Source organism: Ranitomeya imitator, chromosome 5, assembly GCF_032444005.1.
Source record: "Ranitomeya imitator isolate aRanImi1 chromosome 5, aRanImi1.pri, whole genome shotgun sequence".
In the NCBI taxonomy this organism is placed as follows: Eukaryota; Metazoa; Chordata; class Amphibia; order Anura; family Dendrobatidae; genus Ranitomeya; species Ranitomeya imitator.
Window position 1 is genome coordinate 105,635,565 of NC_091286.1, and position 14,008 is coordinate 105,649,572.

General features: G+C 39.4%; 1 protein-coding gene across 2 annotated transcripts in view; it reads left to right on the forward strand.

The window, feature by feature from the left end:
• The window catches only part of SLC8A1 (solute carrier family 8 member A1), a 469,783-nt gene that overhangs the window by 448,858 nt on the left and 6,917 nt on the right, over positions 1 to 14,008 (forward strand). The window lies entirely within an intron of this gene.

The following is a 14,008-nucleotide window of genomic DNA, read 5'->3' on the forward strand; positions in this document are numbered from 1 at the left end:
AAGTACAGCAACTCACAAAATCACAATAAAAGAGTATATTTATTAAAAACTAAACAAACAAAATATGATTGATCCAATAATATTATAATGATATAATCATACAGAGTTGTTTGATTATTAGATAGAGGTGCACCAAAACAACGCTAAGTATAGCATCATGATGTGGGCCCCCCGAGGAAGCTGTGGGCGAAACGCGCGTAGGGGCGTGTGTCGGCATTAATGGAGAAGGAGAGGGGTAAGACTTTACTATGGGACTAATAGTCCTTACTGCATGTGTGTTACTTTGGGTCACTGGACTATGGGGTTTATCCTGGTTACATTAGTGCAGTATTGGATCCTTGTAGTGGCTTGGGTAGTTATTGAGCACTGGCACTTGATGTTGTTACAACTAGTGATTACTGGGATTCGGTCTTGTTAGAACCCATGCCTTTCTCTCCTCCATGATGCGATACTTAGCGTTGTTTTGGTGCACCTCTATCTAATATTCAAACAACTCTGTATGATTGTGTCATTATAATATTATTGGATCATATTTTGTTTGTTTAGTGTTTAATAAATATACTCTTTTATTGTGATTTTGTGAGTTGCTGTACTTCATTTTTTGTGGTGGGTTTCCAAGTAGGGATGAGCGGACCTTTGAAGTTCGGGTTCTGGTACCTGATCCAGAACTTGATCCTAAAGTTTGGCTCTGGTACCAGAATTGTACCCGAACTTGAAGTAGAACCCCATTGAAAATAATGAGCTCTCAGACTTTTGAGCCAGAAAATTCTCTCTCCGAACTTCCCCTGGAACTCCGAACATTGCAACGGACTTCCCGAAAAAGTCCTTGTTTGGCGCTTAGCACCAGAGACAAACTATCTGGCACGAGCCAAAAAATTGAGTACGTTCATCTCCAATTCAAAATGATATGGACAAAAACTCATTATGGCTTGTGTCTTAAAGCATACAACACAACTGCTACATGTGTTTTCTAAAAACGTATACAGTACCTTCCCTTTCCAAGCAGTTACTTCATGTCTCAGTCAGCTAGTTACTGTAAGAGGAGAAGCTAGCCACTTCCTCGTGACCTGTGACCGTGTTAATTAAAAAATACAGCTGTACTCTGAAATGCTGTAATATGCAACCTTGAATATATGACATTGGTACTGCATCACTGCTATAGAAAGTGAATAAAAAAAATGAAGATATTTAGCGCACAAATTGGCCAGTTGGATAGGCATATAACGTTTAGGTTCCCAACAAAGGAGTAAGCCTTGTTGCTGGCTGTTGGGCTCTTACAAATTGGCCAATTTGTGCGCTAAGTATCTTCTTTTTTTAATATATTTTCATCAGCAGTAGTCCAGTTCCAATTTCATATATTCAAGTTTACATATTATAGCATTTCAGACTGCAGCTGTATTTTTTATTCTATTGACTTGTTGTCTCTGTTTGCACCTGTTAACACTTGTCTTATTCTGTTTGGAGGTGCCGCTCATTTTTTTATATTTCTTTGACAGTGTTAGACTACACGTCGCAGCATTTATTATTGGTGATAACGTAGGTTAAACATGATGGTCATGGTGTTATTTGATATATCAACAATGTACAATTAATCATTTCCTCACTGTTCATGTGAGCTCACATTCGAACATAGAGTCAATCAAACATATTCCTTTATTAAAAAAGTATTACGATTGGTTCAGTCCCCTATAATTGATTTACAAAAAGAGAGTAAGGAAGACCAATACGTTGTCATAGAAAGAAGCCTACTAGAGATCATGTAGACCACAGACAGTTACTTCCTTTCACAGAAATCTTTATATAATAACGTTTAGAAATCTTTAAAAAAAAACATTAAAAAAATTGTCAGAAGTGAGTTCTTTTATGGACACTTTTAAAAGCGGCTTGTGTCACATAGTAAAAAAAATATCTAAAGAAAGGGAGATCTGTAGAAAGGTTGGTCTTCCTACAGATTTAGTCGATTTGAAAACATACTGGCAGCTTTTTTTTTTTTTTAACGGATTTTCATATTATATGTAAGTTCTATCACAGTTACCGGCTGTATTGTAGTAGAATGCCTGTTTCACATTGACACGTCTAAAATTCAATATAGGTTCCTTAGAAAGATGACCTTTATACTGTGCAAATGTTAAAAGCATACCCAAACCAATACGTCTGTGCCTTAGTGGCGCAGTACTTTCCCAACACAGTCTTTAGTGAGATCAAAGTGAAATTCTGGCACTTTGATTCTTGCCTTTGTTAAAGATGTGGATACAGTGCGACAATATAAAAAAAATGAAAAGATCAGTATGTTTATAACAGGAATATTCAGTAAAGAGAATTTACTTACTACTGGGATCAATAGCAAGTTATATGGTGAAAAAGCTGGATGACAACTAACATGGCTGGCGTTAAAACTCTAGTGAGGTTTTTCATCCAGTACCAGAATAGCAAACACAAGATACAGCAATTCTTAGTTTCCTAATACTCCTCAAAAACAGCACAGTAAATATAAGTGATGAAATTCCCTTTGGTCTTGTCCTTGCTTTTCCAGAATTTTTAGGTTGTTACTTGTTGATTGTTGGGGGTGTTTAACCGCTGGGACCTGAACCAGTCCGCAGAGCAGAAAACATTTGTCTGTTAGAAAGGATCACAACAAAAGAGAAACCAAGTATATGCCACTTCCACCGTAGACACCTGAAGAAGGTTGTTCACAGCCGAAACGCGTTGTGTTTTTGTTGTTTTTTAAAAGTAAAAAATCTCTTTGGAGACAAATTGCATTGCTACTCCTATTTGACTTTACACGGTGGAAGCGCCATATACCTCGTTTTTCTTTTATTACTGTTTTCCGTTGGACCACCAGTGGAGGAACTTCCTACAAATAGCCAGGTTGGCTGCAGCCCTTTGCAAATGGAACAAATCATTCCTAGTGTTGTGCCTCAGTTAGCACAACCAAATTAGGTGAGCATTGCCAGTTACTCTCACCTGTCTTTCTAATCTCCACCTACTACACTTAGCAGTCAGCCTTTGCTCTCCATTCATCCCCTGAGGGGCTGCCGAATGTTGCGCTTGTTTTTTTAATTAATTCAGCAGTGATTGGGCGTTTGACCAACTGCACCATCTTGTATTGGAGATAAAAGCTACCCATTCTTCCAATTGATGCGGATTCCAGTGGTGGGACACCCACCGATCTGCAAGTTATCACCTACCTCATGGATAGGTGATAACGTGTTTTCCCCAGACACCCATTTAACAGCTTGAAGAGAATGAGTTCCGTATTTATTTTAGAAAGAAATATCAGCAAGTGCATTTCGATATCTTTATCTGATACTTGGAAAAAAAAACTAAAGCTGGAGCCAAGAAACACAGAATCACCCTACTGACTATTCATGGTAAGGATAAGAGCTCACCTACCCTGCACAGTGACCATTTCACAGAACACAGAACATGCCCACAACATGCTTCCATAACTAGAATTTTGTAATATTTGGCTGTATTTTGTAAAGAATATCTCCGGAATTGCCGTTTACAGTTAAAAGTAGCACATCTGACCCCATGACTTTCCCTATTGTCATGTAAAAATAGAATTAAAAAAGTTACAATAAAAAAATAACAATTTTGAAAGACTGCAAGGAGTGTAAAACATAGCAACCCTTTTCCATAATAATTGAGCTGCATTACCAACAAACCCACAACCTTACCAGGTGTACCTTTGAATAAAATACCAGGAAAAACAAATGTTGGGTTAAGTGGGTTGGCCACAGCTTTTAATTACTAAAAAAAACACAATACATACATTGCCAAAAATCATTCATCATCCATGTCCATTTTTATGCTTTATAGCAAAAGAAAATCCAAAGGCCAACTGCTGCTGTACAGCGAGCCTTGCAAATAAAACTCATCGGGCATGGACAAGAACCGGCAAGCTGTGACAACTAGCATAAACCATACTTACAAAAACCATAAATCTTGCTATAATGAAGTGGGTGGGCTCTTCACACTCAGGTAAACTGTCTAAATGTCCAATAGTGCTCTTTTGTCTTCTTATGGCCCTTTTTCATACCACACCCCTAATTGCATAGCGCAGCACTTTTAATTAACCCCTAAGGACACCAATCAAAACCTCCCCCACAGTCCTAGGCCCTTTCCTTACTTAGTTAAGGTGCTCAAAGAAAGTGCATAGTTTTAATTATTTAAAAATTATTTTACATTTTTTCAATAAACTGAATAGCTCAGTATATGTTAAAAAGGCACTCTCATCAAAATTATTATCCTATTAATATATTGCAATCATCATATTATATTCCACTATGTACTAACAATTGCTCATTTTTCCCTTCTACCCGGCTAATTCATCTGTTTTCCATTAGGTCTATGACATCACAAGATTAACATGGTTTGCATGTTAATGACCTGGCCAATTTTTACAATTTTTACAATTTTTACAATTCTGACCACTGTCCCTTTATGAGGTTATAACTCTGGAACGCTTCAACGGATCCCAGTGATTCTGACGTTGTTTTCTCAAGACATATTGTATTTCACGATAGTGGTAAAATTTATTTGATATTACTTGTGTTTATTTGTGAAAAAAATGGAAATTTGGTGAAAATTTAGAAAATGTTGCAATTTTCCAAATTTGAATTTTCATGCCCTTAAATTACAGAGATATGTTACACAAAATACTTAATAAGTAACATTTCCCACATGTCTACTTTACATCAGCACAACTTTGGAAACATTTTTTTTTTGTTAGGGAGTTATAAGGGTTAAAAGTTGACCAGCGATTTCTCATTTTTACAATGCCATTTATTTTTAGGGACCACATCACATTTGAAGTCACTTTGAGGGGTCTACAGTATATGATAGAAAATAGCAAAAAGTGACACCATTCTAAAAACTGCACCCCTCAAGGTGCTCAAAACCACATTTAATAAGTTTATTAAAGGTACCGTTACACTAAACGACTTACCAACGATCACGACCAGCGATACGACCTGGCCGTGATCGTTGGTAAGTCGTTTGTGTGGTCGCTGGGGAGCTGTCACTCAGACTGCTCTCTCCAGTGACCAACGATCAGGGGAAAGACTTCGGCATCGTTGAAACTGTCTTCAACGATGCCGAAGTCCCCCTGCAGCACCCGGGTAACCGGGTGACGTCACTGCTGTGCTCTGCTTTACGGCCAGCACTGACAGTCTGCTTTACGGCCAGCACTGACAGCAGGGAAGCTGACGCCGGGGGACGTGACAGACATCGGAATGTGAGTATGTACTGGTTTTTTTTTTTTACTTTTACAATGGTAACCAGGGTAAATATCAGGTTACTAAGCGCGGCCCTGCGCTTAGTAACCCGATATTTGCCCTGGTTACAAGTGAACACATCGCTGGATTGGCATCACACACACCGATCCAGCGATGACAGTGGGTGATCAGCGACCAAAAAAAGGTCCTGATCATTCCCCAACGACCAACGATCTCCCAGCAGGGGCCTGATCGTTGGTCGCTGTCACACATAACGAGATCGTTAGCGGGATCGTTGCTACGTCACAAAAAGCGTGACGATGCAACGATATCATAGTAACATAGTAACATAGTAACATAGTTAGTAAGGCCGAAAAAAGACATTTGTCCATCCAGTTCAGCCTATATTCCATCATAATAAATCCCCAGATCTACGTCCTTCTACAGAACCTAATAATTGTATGATACAATATTGTTCTGCTCCAGGAAGACATCCAGGCCTCTCTTGAACCCCTCGACTGAGTTCGCCATCACCACCTCCTCAGGCAAGCAATTCCAGATTCTCACTGCCCTAACAGTAAAGAATCCTCTTCTATGTTGGTGGAAAAACCTTCTCTCCTCCAGACGCAAAGAATGCCCCCTTGTGCCCGTCACCTTCCTTGGTATAAACAGATCCTCAGCGAGATATTTGTATTGTCCCCTTATATACTTATACATGGTTATTAGATCGCCCCTCAGTCGTCTTTTTTCTAAACTAAATAATCCTAATTTCGCTAATCTATCTGGGTATTGTAGTTCTCCCATCCCCTTTATTAATTTTGTTGCCCTCCTTTGTACTCTCTCTAGTTCCATTATATCCTTCATGAGCACCGGTGCCCAAAACTGGACACAGTACTCCATGTGCGGTCTAACTAGGGATTTGTACAGAGGCAGTATAATGCTCTCATCATGTGTATCCAGACCTCTTTTAATGCACCCCATGATCCTGTTTGCCTTGGCAGCTGCTGCCTGGCACTGGCTGCTCCAGGTAAGTTTATCATTAACTAGGATCCCCAAGTCCTTCTCCCTGTCAGATTTACCCAGTGGTTTCCCATTCAGTGTGTAATGGTGATATTGATTCCTTCTTCCCATGTGTATAACCTTACATTTATCATTGTTAAACCTCATCTGCCACCTTTCAGCCCAAGTTTCCAACTTATCCAGATCCATCTGTAGCAGAATACTTTCTTCTCTTGTATTAACTGCTTTACATAGTTTTGTATCATCTGCAAATATCGATATTTTACTGTGTAAACCCTCTACCAGATCATTAATGAATATGTTGAAGAGAACAGGTCCCAATACCGACCCCTGCGGAACCCCACTGGTCACAGCGACCCAGTTAGAGACTATACCATTTATAACCACCCTCTGCTTTCTATCACTAAGCCAGTTACTAACCCATTTACACACATTTTCCCCCAGACCAAGCATTCTCATTTTGTGTACCAACCTCTTGTGCGGCACGGTATCAAACGCTTTGGAAAAATCGAGATATACCACGTCCAATGACTCACCGTGGTCCAGCCTATAGCTTACCTCTTCATAAAAACTGATTAGATTGGTTTGACAGGAGCGATTTCTCATAAACCCATGCTGATATGGAGTTAAACAGTTATTCTCATTGAGATAATCCAGAATAACATCCCTCAGAAACCCTTCAAATATTTTACCAACAATAGAGGTTAGACTTACTGGCCTATAATTTCCAGGTTCACTTTTAGAGCCCTTTTTGAATATTGGCACCACATTTGCAATGCGCCAGTCCTGCGGAACAGATCCTGTCGCTATAGAGTCCCTAAAAATAAGAAATAATGGTTTATCTATTACATTACTTAGTTCCCTTAGTACTCGTGGGTGTATGCCATCCGGACCCGGAGATTTATCTATTTTAATCTTATTTAGCCGATTTCGCACCTCTTCTTGGGTTAGATTGGTGACCCTTAATATAGGGTTTTCATTGTTTCTTGGGATTTCACCTAGCATTTCATTTTCCACCGTGAATACCGTGGAGAAGAAGGTGTTTAATATGTTAGCTTTTTCCTCGTCATCTACAACCATTCTTTCCTCACTATTTTTTAAGGGGCCTACATTTTCAGTTTTTATTCTTTTACTATTGATATAGTTGAAGAACAGTTTGGGATTAGTTTTACTCTCCTTAGCAATGTGCTTCTCTGTTTCCTTTTTGGCAGCTTTAATTAGTTTTTTAGATAAAGTATTTTTCTCCCTATAGTTTTTTAGAGCTTCAATGGTGCCATCCTGCTTTAGTAGTGCAAATGCTTTCTTTTTACTGTTAATTGCCTGTCTTACTTCTTTGTTTAGCCACATTGGGTTTTTCCTATTTCTAGTCCTTTTATTCCCACAAGGTATAAACCGCTTACACTGCCTATTTAGGATGTTCTTAAACATTTCCCATTTATTATCTGTATTCTTATTTCTGAGGATATTGTCCCAGTCTACCATCATCGTTAATGAAATCGTTATGTGCGAAGGTACCTTAACCCTTCAGGTGCTTCACAGGAATTTTTGGAATGTTTAAAAAAAATGAACATTTAACTGTTTTTCACAAAAAAATTACTTCAGATCCAATTTGTTTTATTTTGCCAACGGTAATAGGTGAAATTGGACGCCAAAAGTTGTTGTACAATTTGTCCTGAGTACGCCGATACCCCATATGTGGGGGTAAACCACTGTTTGGACGCATGGCAGAGCTCGGAAGGGAAGGAGCGCCATTTGACTTTTCAATGCAAAATTGTCTGGAATTGAGATAGGACGCCATGTCACATTTGGAGAGCGCCTGATGTGCTTAAACAGTGGAAACTCCCCACAAGTGACACCATTTTGGAAAGTAGACGCCCTAAGGAACTTATCTAGATATGTGGTGAGCATTTTGAACCCTCAAGTGCTTCACAGAAGTTTATAATGTAGAGCCGTAAAAATAAAAAATCATATTTTTTTCACAAAAATGATATTTTTGCCCCCTATTTTTTATTTTCACAAAGGTAACAGGAGAAAGTGGACCGCAATAGTTGTTGTGCAATTTGTCCTGAGTACGCTGATACCCCATATGTGAGGATAAACCACTGTTTGGGTGTATGGCAGAGCTCGGAAGGGAAGGAGCACCGTTTGACTTTTTCAACGCAGAATTGGCTGGAATTGAGGTCAATCGCCATGTCGCGTTTGGAGAGCCCCTGATGTGCCTAAACAGTGGAAACCCCCCCCCAAGTGACCCCATTTTGGAAACTAGACCACCTAAGGAACTTATGTAGATGTGTGGTGTGCACTTTGAACCCCAATTTGGTTCACTAAAGTTTATAATATAGAGCAATGAAAATTAAAAATCATGTTTTCTCCACAAAAATGATTTTTCCGCCCCAATTTTTTTTTTTCCCAAGAGTATCCAGAGAAATTGAACCCCAAAAGTTGTGCAATTTGTACTGAGTATCCTGATATATGGGGGGAACCACCGTTTGGGCACATGGCAGAGCTTAGAAAGGAAGGAGCGCCATTTTGGAATGCAGACTTTGATGGAATGATCTTCGGACGTCACGTTGCATTTGCCGAACCCCTGATGTACCTAAACAGTAGAAACCCCCACAAGTGACCCCATATTGGAAACTAGACCACCCAAGGAACTTATCTAGATGTGTTGTGAGAACTTTGAACCCCCAAGTGTTTCACTAAAGTTTATTATAACGCAGAGCCGTGAAAATAAAACATTGGAAGGGAAGAAGTGGCGTTTTGGAATGCAGACTTTGATGGAATGGTCTGCGGGTGTCACGTTGTGTTTGCAGAGCCCCTGATGTGCTTAAACAGTGGAAACCCCCCAATTCTAGCTCCAACCCTAACCTCAACACCCCCCTAACCCTAATCCCAACCCTAACCATAACCTTAACCACAACCCTAATCCCAATCCCAACATACCCCTAACACCAACATACCCCTAACCCTAATCACAACCCTAACCATAACCCTAACCACACCCCTAACCCTGACACACCCCTAACCCAACCGTAAATGTAATCCAAACCCTAACCCCTACTCTAGCCCCAACCCTAACCATAACTTTAGCCCCAACCCTAATCCTAACCCTAACCCTAATGGGAAAATGAAAATAAATACTTTTTTTAATTTTATTATTTTTCCCTAACTAAGGCGGTGATAAAGGGGGGTTTGATTTACTATTTGTAGCAGTTTTTTATAGCGGTTTTTATGTTTGGCAGCAGTCACACATTAAAAGATGCTTTTTATTGCAAAAAAATAGTTTTTGCATCACCACGTTTTGAGAGCTATAATTTTTCCATATTTTGGTCCACAAAGTCATGTGAGGTCTTGTTTTTTGTGGAACAAGTTGATGTTTTATTGGTACCATTTTCGGGCACATGACATTTTTTGATCGCTTTATATTCCGATTTTTGTTAGGCAGAATGAACAAAAAACAGCAATTCATGAATTTCTTTGGGGGGGAGTTTGTACCGTTCCATGTTTGGTAAAATTGATAAAGCAGTTTTATTCTTTGGGTTAGTACGATTACAGTGATACCTCATTTATATTTTTTTTTATGTTTTGGCGATTTTATACAATAAAAACTATTTAATATAAAAAATAATTATTTTGCATCGCTTTATTCTGAGGGCTATAACTTTTTTTTTTTTCCACTGTTTGCCGTCTCGTTTTTTGTGGGACAAGATGACGTTTTCAGCGGTACCATGTTTATTTATATCCGTCTTTTTGATCGCGTGTTATTCCACTTTTTGTTCGGCGGTAAGATGATAAAGCATTGTTTTCTGCCTCGTTTTCTATTTATTTTTTTACGGTGTTCACTGAAAGGGTTAACTAGTGGGACAGTGTTATAGGTCGGGTCGTTACTGGCGCAGCGATACTAAATATGTGTACTTTGATTGATTTTTTTATTTACATAAAGAAATGTATTTATTGGAACAATATTTTTTTTCTTTATTTAGGAATTTAAAAAAAAATATTTTTACACAGTGTAATTTTTTTTTTTTTTTTACTTTGTTACTTTGTCCCAGGGTGGAACATCACTATTTCGTGTCAGATCGCTGATCTGACACTTTGCACAGCACTGTCAGATCAGCAATCTGACATGCAGTGCTGGAGGCTTGCCAGCGCCTGCTCTCACCAGGCGCTCGCAAGCCACCTCCCTGCAGGACTCAGAAGGTCCCCCGTGGCCATCTTGGATCCGGGGCCTGCATGGAGGAGAACGGAGGAGACCCTTGGAACAACGCGATCACAACGCATTGTTCTGAGGGTCTCAGGGAAGCACGCAAGGCTTCCTCCCTGCGTGATGCTTCCCTATGCCACCGGAACGCTGTGATCATGTTTGATTGCAGTGATCTGGGGGTTAATGTACCGGGAGCAGTCCGTGACTGGCACATAGTGCCGGATGTCAGCTGTGATAATCAGCTGACACCCGGCCGCGATCGGTCGCGCTCCCCCCCCGTGAGCACGGCTGATCGCCTATGACGTACTATCCAGTCCATGGGAATTAAGTCCCAGGTCACATGGACGGGATAGTACGTCCAATGGCAGAAAGGGGTTAATATTTGACTAGCTGAATCCTTCTAAGCTCTATGCAGAAACAGAAGGTCAATTTTCCCTGTATGAATCATGAGTCAATGCAAAATCAGTGGCACGGGTAGGAGGGGGCAGCTCGACCAGGAGTTGAATAGGGGAATGATAAATGCAGGGACAAGAGGCTTCATGTTTCTACATAGAGCAAAGAGAAAAGAGAAGAATTATCTGGGTAGAAAGGCAAAATTAGCAATTGTAAGTACACAGAGCCATATAATATGATGGCTGCAAAGTATTAAGAAGATAAATACTTTGATAGGAGTGCTTCTTTAACTATTGCAGATAGGAGTTTGTATATTCTCACCGTGTTTGCATGGGTTTCCTTATGGTTTTCCAGTTTCCTTTCACAAACTGATAGGGAACTTAGATTGTGAGTACTAGTCGGTACAGTGATGATAATGTCTGTAAATACAGTGGGTACGGAAAGTATTGAGACCCGTTTACATTTTTCACTCTTTGTTTCATTGCTGCCATCTGGTAAATTAAAAAAAGGTTTTTGTTTTTTTTTTAAAATTAATGTACACTCTGCACCCAATCTTGACTGAAAAATAGAAATGTAGAAATTTTTGCAAATGTATTAAAAAAGAAAAACTGAAATATCACATGGTCATAAGTATTCAGACCCTTTGCTCATATTTAAGTCACATGCTGTCTATTTCCTTGTGATCCTCCTTGAGATGGTTCTACCCCTTCATTGGAGTCCAGCTGTGTTTAATTAAACTGACAGGACTTGATTTGGAAAGGCGCACACCTGTCTATATAAGACCTCACAGCTCACAGTGCATATCAGACCAAATGAGAATCATGAGATCAAAGAAACTGGCCAAGGAGCTCAGAGACAGAATTGTGGCAAGGCACAGATCTGGCCATGGTTACAACAGAATTTCTGCAGTACTCAAGGTTCATAAGAGTAGGCCTCCATAATCCTTAAGTGGAAGAAGTTTGGGACCACCTATCTATCTATCTATCTATTATCTATCAATCAGAAAAAGTGGAACAGCACAATGCTAATAAGACTGTGCCCAGGCCTCCTCAGCAAAGCATCCAGTGCTTGCCCCAATCCAGACAATGAGAAAAAGGAAGGCAGCACTCCATAGACTTACAGTGAAAAAATATGGATTTTATTCAGACCCACATGGCGTGACAAAGTTTCGGCTCACATTGAGCCTTTTTAAAGCCTTGAAAAAAGGCTCAGTTTGAGCCGAAACGTCACCTCGCCATGTGGGTATGAATAAAATCCATATTTTTTCACTGCAAGTCCATGGAGTGCTGCCTTCCTTTTTCTCATTATCTATCTATCTATCTATCTATCTATCTATCTATCTATCTATCTATCTATCTATCACTTTGTATTTCCCCACCTCATTGTAGATTGTAAGCTCTCACGAGCAGGGTCGTCTTGTGTCGCTTTAATTATTGTATTGTTAACATTGTTACTTATGACTGTTGTGTTTGAAGCTGTTAAACTCTAAAGTGCTGCGGAATATGTTGGCGCTATATAAATAAAGATTATTATTATTATCTATCTTTGCTATTCATATTTTCCACCTCCTATGTTAATATCTACTATTTTGTGTACTTCTTAATTTGAGAAACTAATGGACCACGTCTTTCTCAGTTCTGTTTGTTGGGATAGAAAAAACTCCTTGCATTTGGCATTACCACATGTCATACCATTCTCTATCATTATTGAACAGATATGTATCCCACATGCTAATTTTCTTTCTTCCTACCTAACGCTTTTATTATGTCTGAACAAAATAAAAAGGGAATTTACAAAAAGCCTTTATGTAAAATACTTCTCTGCAAGAGCGACAAAGCTTCGATGAGTCAAAGGAAAGGTAGAGAGAACATAAAAGGTTCATTCACATCTAGTCTGGATGGGTAACAAAAGAGCAACATTTGTAAAATGGCTGTTTTATCATAGGCATTTATTTCACATTGGATGCAATTTAGTGCAAATAAGTGGAAAATGCAGTGGCCGGCAAGTGGATTAAATCAGGCGAAACAGCAGATGAGCCCATCCTAAAGAAAATACATATTTCAGTGTGGTTATGCCCTGGAAAGCAGCGTGATGCCCATGAAATAAACATCACAAATTGAACAGTTTCCTATTTCGATAGCACCAAGATGAACTTGTTTATTGCTAGGTCACTAGCGGCATATAAACTCTCATTTGTACATTCCCAGTGCTAACGGAGACAGTGTGGGACATAATGCACATTAGGATGTTTTTCCATTTAGAAAATGTGTGCTAGATTGTCAATGTGCATGGAAATAATGCATTGTTTTATGATATTGGAATATGTAAAATATTGTTGCATGTACAAAACTATAGAGCATTTACCATGTTCTTCATATGAGAATTTAAAATCATAAAGAAAAATCACAAAACTTTTATTTACTGAATATATTTTTGATAATTGATTATACTCATATAGGGTTGATCTACCTTATTATGGAGTTCGTGGTGGAAGACCCTCTATATAAGATACTCCTCTATTAGTTGACTTGAAGAGCAGTTAAAAAGAGAAGCCCTCAAGAGGATCGGTCTTGTGTTGGATTGCGATTGCACAGACATTTTTGTTTGGATATAATGAGTAACACTTCAAGGAGTGGTCCAAGACTGAGGATTAGGTCATCAATATGAGATCTTGGGGGGTCCTGAAGCGCCTAGTGTATGGAGCCAGGACACCACAGCTCAGTGCATTGAAGCTCAATCCCCAAATATCATGGATCCTCACTAATGATGAGCGAGTGTGCTCGTTACTCAAGTTTTCTGAGCATGCTCGAGTGTTCTCCGAGTATTTTGGGCGTGCTCCTAGATTATGTTTGTGTCCCCGTACCCGGATAATTTGCAGCTGGAAAACAACCTGATGCAGGGATTGCCTGTTTGTTAGGGAATCCCCCACATGTATTCTGGCTGTCTAGCAGCCGCAAATCATGCAGCTGCGGCGACACAATCATAACCTATAAGCACGCCCAAAATACTTGGAGAACACCCGAGCATGCTCAGAAAACTCGAGTAGCAAGTACACTCCCTCATCACTAATCCTCATTAATCTGAATACTCCATCCTTTCCCTTCCACGCACTCGGTAGCACTTTGTATCTGTACAAATTTATTATTTATTATATTGATGGCTAGATCTTACA